Here is a 6,477-nt window from a genome sequence, read left to right as displayed (position 1 = left end):
ACTGGGAAAGTTTTCTCTAAAAGGTGGGATTTTAGCTGGGACTTGAGGGCAGAGAAAACGAGGAAGAGAGTTCCAGGCATGGGGGACAGCCAGAGAAAATCCTTGGCATAGAGAGATGTCTTGCACAAAGAACAGCTAGGAGATAGGTCTGTGTCATTGCGTCACAGAGGATGTGGGGAAGTTTCTGGGGGTGAGGTGAGAAGACTGGAAAGGTGAGAGGCGGGCTTATTATGAGCTTTGAACACTAAACAGAAGATTTTGCTGATGGAGAGAATTTATGGAGTGGGGGAGGGGGAATATAATTGGACCTGATGGGTGAAAGGAGAATGGAGTGGAATAAGGACAGACTAGTGGCAGGCAGACCAACCAGCAGGCTACTGCAATAATTCAGAAGATGAAGACCTAAACCTGGGTAGTGAGAATGGCACAGAAGAGAAAGGGACTTATTTGAGAGATATTACAAAGGTAAACTCTCGGGGCGGCTAGGTGGCACAGTGAATAGAGCACAAGCCCTGGAGTCAGGAGGACCTGAGTTCAAATCCGGCCTCAGACATTTAACACTTATTAGCCATGTGACCTTGGGCAAGTCACTTAACCCCAACTGCCCTCCAAAAAGCAAAAAAAAAAAAAAAAAACCAACAAAGGTAAACTCTACAGACATTGGCAACAGATTGAATATGGCAAATGAGGAACATGAATTGTCCCTCCTTACACATGCTTTGGCCATATAAGTTCCCCACAGGTATGCCTCCCTGCTCCTGAACTCCACCAACTTCCACTCTCCCCACCAGCACAGTGGATACTTGTTCCAGAGCGTTCCTGAAGGTGTAGGTGGGAGACACTCTGTTGCTTCTGTTTTTAATATTCCATCTCATAAGGTGCTTTTGTACAATCACTAGCCTTGTGGATATTTCAAACAGCACTTCCTGAAAGCCTCTCAAACTCAACATGTCCAAGACTGAACTCACCATCTTCCCCCTAAACCCTTCCCTCTTCTGTACTTTCCCAACTGTCTAGGATACTATCACCATTCTAATAACCTTGCTGCAATGCAGTGCTTGAATCCTCACTCTCATTCTGTTCAGTTGTTTTCAGCCATGTCTGACTCATTTGGGGTTCTCTTGGCAAAAATACTGGAGTAGTTTGCCATTTCCTTCTCCAGCTCATTTTACAGATGAGAAAACTGAGGGAAACAGGGTCAAGTGACTTGCCCAGGGTCACACAGTTAGTAAGTGTCTGAGGCCAGATTTGAACCCAGGTCTTCCTGGCTCCAGGCCCACCGTACCACTACGACACCTAGTTGCCCCACTCTCATTCACCTTCTATCTAATCTGTCAACAAACCTTGCCATTTATTCCTTCATAACATCTCTTATATATCCCCTTCTCTCCATTCACACAGCTACCACCTCAGTTTAGGCTCTCATCAGTTATCTACAGGGGAACCAAACAAGAGCTAAAAATATTTGAAGGAGATTAAAATGGAAAGTTTTTATGTAAAATTGAAAAGTTTGTGCACAAACAAAATCAATGTGTTATCCTTCTCCATAAGAATGTAAGTTTCTTGAGAATAGGGATTGTCTCAGTCATATTTGTCTCTATGTGTGCCTGGCACATAGAAAACAATCTCTCTCTCTCTCTCTCTCTCTCTCTCTCTCTCTCTCTCTCTCTCTCTCTCTCTCTCTCACACACACACACACACACACACACACACACACACACACACACTTTTAAGTTCCATTCTCTAGCTCAAGGGGAAACAAGGAGCTATTAACAAGTAAAGAGATCATAAGCCTCTCGAGAGCAGGGGCTTGGCCATTTTTTTATTTTTTTTATCCCAAATTCCAACCTTAGGACTTCATAATGCAGTGAATAGGGTTTTTTAAATCTTTCTTAAACTGAATTCTCATCTCATCCCCTCAAGCACAAAAATCCACCCCCACTCTGATCTCTGATCAGAGGCTACTGACCCAGACCAACCTGTTTATCACATTATTTCATAGCAATTTCACTCCTTTGGTCTTAATTTTTCCCTCTGGGGTCAGTCTGCACTCTGCTCTAGGATGAGCGTTCATATATTTGTAGGAAGTTATCATAGACCCCTAATTCTTTTCTTTTTGGAATAAGAGATTAGGTCAGATTAGATTAGACCAGAGGCCTTAGACCTTCTTCAGTTTTGAGATTTAATGCTCAGTGCTTTTGTTCATCCTTGATGAACTGGATTCTTCCACCACAACTCCAAAAAGAGAAAGTTCCCCGTAGCCCAGGCCCCTGAGGTCTGGCCTTTTGCCCCCCGCTCCCATCCTTCCCATTCTCCTGGACCTTATTTCTCCCAATACTCCATGTCCTGCCCTCCATTTTCCACTACTATGCATCCTCCCAGGCCTACTTCAATTGCTCATATCCGCTAAACCCCATCTAAGCCAATCCCCTTCTTCTCCACAAGTATTTTTGTATGGGGAGGAAACAGGAGAAAGAAGGGGCAAGTGACAGAAGCAACAAGATATTAATGTGTAAAATGAAATGCAAGGATTTGTCTATGCTTTACAAAGTGCGAGAGAGCTCTCCCTGGTGGAATTAGAGGGGCAATTTGCCATTGACTGTTGAGAGATTCACCCTGCCTCTAGGGGCCTTTAAAAAGCAAGACACATTCTCCAGAGACACACAATCAGAGCAGGAGATGGTTTGTGTGAGTCCCAGCAACCTAGAGGAAAGCCGACTGCGGAGGAAGTACTCAGTTCTTGAGACAGCCTTGATCTCTGTTTTCTGCCATGTGCCTCCACCAAGAGTCAGAATGGGGTGGAGGCTAATTCTCTCTCTTTTCTGTTACCCCTGGTATGTGGCAACTGGTATACTCACCCAGGGACAGATACTACACCCAGAAGCAAGGGAGTCAGAGGGAGAAAGAGTCATCGGAGAAAGTTGAGAAGAATTCAGCTATGGAAGAAGAAGAGAGTTATCCCAGGAAGTATGAAGTCAAGCTACCAAGAAGAGCAGACCCAAGGAGCCCAGCCAAGTGACCTTTCCAGAAGGGACACCTTGCCCAGAAGGGAGAAGTATAATGACACTGTAAAAAGGAAAACATGGTTCTGTGGTGCCAGGGCATAAACTGGCTAGGCTACATGTGACCTTTATGTGTATATCCACTCTTCCCACTGATGTATGTCTGTGGGAGAGTACACCCTAGGTTTATGGGCAGGATGTTTTATAGCTATTCTTACAATAAATAGCCTCAGTAAATATCTTTGCTTAATTTTTTTTACTCAAATTCTGAGGCAGCTAGGTAGTGCAATGGGTAGAGTACTGGCCCTGGAGTCAGGAGAATCTGAGTTCAAATCCTGCTTCAGACACTTGCTAGCTATGTAACCTTAGGCAAGTCACTTAACCCTAATTGCCTCCCCCCCACAAAAAAAAATATAGGTAAGCATCAGTGATAGATTTGTGAGCTATAGTTTCAAGAATGCAAACCCACATAATGTCTGTGAACCTGAGGTATTAGTCATCCTGTGGGACACCCAAGGAGTTATTCCAAGTAGTAAGTTGAGGGTGTAGACCTGGAGAAGTGTTATATTTTTATGTGCTATCTTTCTCCCCACAGGGGACAGGGAAAGCATTTAGATGACCTTATTTTATGTCTTCTTTCCATGGACTGGAAAATTCAGAATGAAAATGACTAACAAGGAGTCAATACTAGCCTGAAGACATTGAGATAGAACAGAAGTATCTGGGAATTTCCTCTAGGGAGCTATGACTCTCTCCTCTGATGAACCAGATGCCGAGTATTTGTTGCTGGTTAGATCTTCATTCCTCAAAGAGAGTGCATGCAGGAGAGAACAAAACATGTAGGACCCCACTCAATTCATTAAACATTTGTTAGGCTATGCACAAGGACACCAGGCCCAGGAATAAAAGAGGGACAGGGAGGCTGGAGGTACAGCTGACTCTCAGAACACAGTATAGATAAGAAGATAGATTGAAGGAGCCAAGACAGTCATCTAGCCAGACCCCATAGATGGCACAGTGAATGATGAACACAGTGGAATCTTAAAGGAGATTTTGTAGGGGTCTGGTGTCTTCTGTTCTGAGTAGGGGCTCCCCTGATACACTCTCCTAGACAGAGACCACCTGGACAGAAAGAAGAAATAGATGAGTAGTTTGGAAAAGAGCTCACAATCCTGGCGCAGATGTAGGTATTGCAGTCATGGGAGACTTGATAATCCAAATATTAGCCCAAGTTCTCTCTCTGCCTAAAGCAGACAGCAAATCATTGTTCAGTCTTCCTTAATGATAATTTCATCATTCAAAAAGCAAGAAAATCTAAGTGTGGAACTTCTATTTAGTGCCTAGCACAGGTAACACAGTAACAGTCTTAACACAGTCTGTGCATAAGAAAGTTGCCTCTTGAATTGAATTTGGGAATGGAAACAAGGGAGCTAAGTGGCTCAGTGAAGAGGTCTCTGGGCCTAGAATAAAGAAGATTCTGATTCAATCCAAATGCAGACACCTGTTTTCTGTGTGACCCTAGGCAAGTCACTTAACTGCTGTCTGCCTCAGTTTCCTCATCCATAAAATGGCTATAAAATAAAATAAAAAAGGAGGAGAGGGGAAGGAAGCAATGATCACCAAGAACCATTAGGATTTCATCAAGAACAGGTCATATGTAATAAACAAACCTGATTTTCTTTTTGACACTGTTAAGGCTTCAGTAGATCTAGAGAAAATGATAAATAGATTTTAGCAAAGCATATGACAAAATGTTTCATGCTATTCATTCTTTTAAATAAGATCTTAGGAGATGAGCTAGACAACAATACAGTTAAGTCAATTTGAAACAAGTTTCATGGTCAGACTCAAAGAGTAAACATAATTAAGGGTTCAATGCTGATTTGACAGGAGGTCTCTAATGAGCTGCCTCAGAAATCTGTACTTAGACCTATGTCATTTTAAACATTTATCAGTGATTAAGGTCAATGGCATGCTTGCCCAATTTGCAAATAACACAAAGCAGGAAGGAATAGCTAATCCACTGAAAGACAGACCAGGTGTGGGATGAGGGACTTGAAGCTACATCTTCCAGGTCCCTTGGCCTAGGGTCTTAGAGCTACAAGTGAGGAAAGGAGGAACAGGTACTTGGCTAGATAAGCAGGCTAGGGTGATCAAAGCACAAATGATCTCTTTTATCCAGGGAAGTCTTTAGGGTAGAGAGGGAAAGGAACCAAACCAATCCAATGGATAAGCTTTGGCAGCAGAAAACATGGAGACCATTAGACAAAGATCATCTGCAAAGAGTACTGGGCTTCAGCACCGCAGTTTCAGAACTTGATGGCAGGGGTACAAATGATGGTGTCCATACCCTGAGGGATGAATATCTACCACTAAAAGCCATGCAAGGAGGCTTTCAAAGACAGTTTGCTCAAAAGATAAGCCTTCCCAGGGATTAGAACTATGGGACAGAGAATGTTGGAACTGTAAGATACTGTCGGTTCCATATACAAGACTGTCAAAGCTAGGGGGACCCTTAGAACACAGAGTGTCAGAGCCTGGAGGGCCCTTAGAACATGGAATGTCAGAGCTAGAAAGGTCCTTAGAACACAATGTCAGAGCTGGCAGAATGTCAAAGCAGGAAGGGCCTTTACGACACAGAGTGTCAGAGCTGGAAAGAACCTTAGAACACAGAGTGTTGAAGCTAGGAGGGCCCTTAGAACACAGAATGGGAGAGTGGGAGGGACCTTAGAACACAGTGTCAGAACTTGGGCAAATCCCGTGCCTTCTCTGGTCCTCACTTTCTTCATATATAAAATGAAATTAGAAGAGCTCTGAGGTCTTTGCCAGCTCTGGTCAGCTATCTTTGGCCTCCTAACACTCAGGAAGCTCTGATCCACTTTCCCTTGAGATACAGTGAGGGAATTGAGGGGAATTGTGGGAATTGTGGCCAATTGTGGGAACAGAGTGAACCACACTGACTCCATCTTGTGACCCAATTCTGGAGCTAGTTTAGTGCCCTTTCAATTCAATTATCGGTCTAGTCCAACTTTTGTCTTGTGAGAAAACTTGATTCAATTGTTGGAAATGGGAAAAAACCTTATTGCTTTATTTGAACCCAGCCCCTTGTGGCTGGAAAGCTGGACCACCTCTCCCTGCTTAGAGACCTTACCCAAGGACCTAGGTTATGCTGACCAGAAACCCGGGCAGATCCAAAGACTGATACAAGGAGCTTTCTCACAAACCCACATGTCTTATTTGAAAACTAGCCCACTTGTTCAGGGCCTCTATCTATTCAATGAGATTTTGTTTTGATTTTTAAAAAAATAAAGCCTCCAACAGAATCAGGGGGGAAGAAAAGAAAAGAAAACTAGCCTGTTGATCAATCAGTTATTGTTTCTATATTTGTTTGATTGTTAACAGACACTTAGGGGAAGTGACACAATTGTTTTTCTGAATTCAAGGAATTGTATCTATTCACTCTCCCCCTTCCTAA

Source organism: Petaurus breviceps, unplaced genomic scaffold (assembly GCF_028583685.1).
Source record: "Petaurus breviceps papuanus isolate PSGF00001 unplaced genomic scaffold, PetGlider_PUasm1.0 180, whole genome shotgun sequence".
Lineage (NCBI taxonomy): Eukaryota > Metazoa > Chordata > Mammalia > Diprotodontia > Petauridae > Petaurus > Petaurus breviceps.
The sequence above is the reverse complement of the archived record's forward strand: the minus strand, read 5'-3'. Positions refer to the sequence as shown.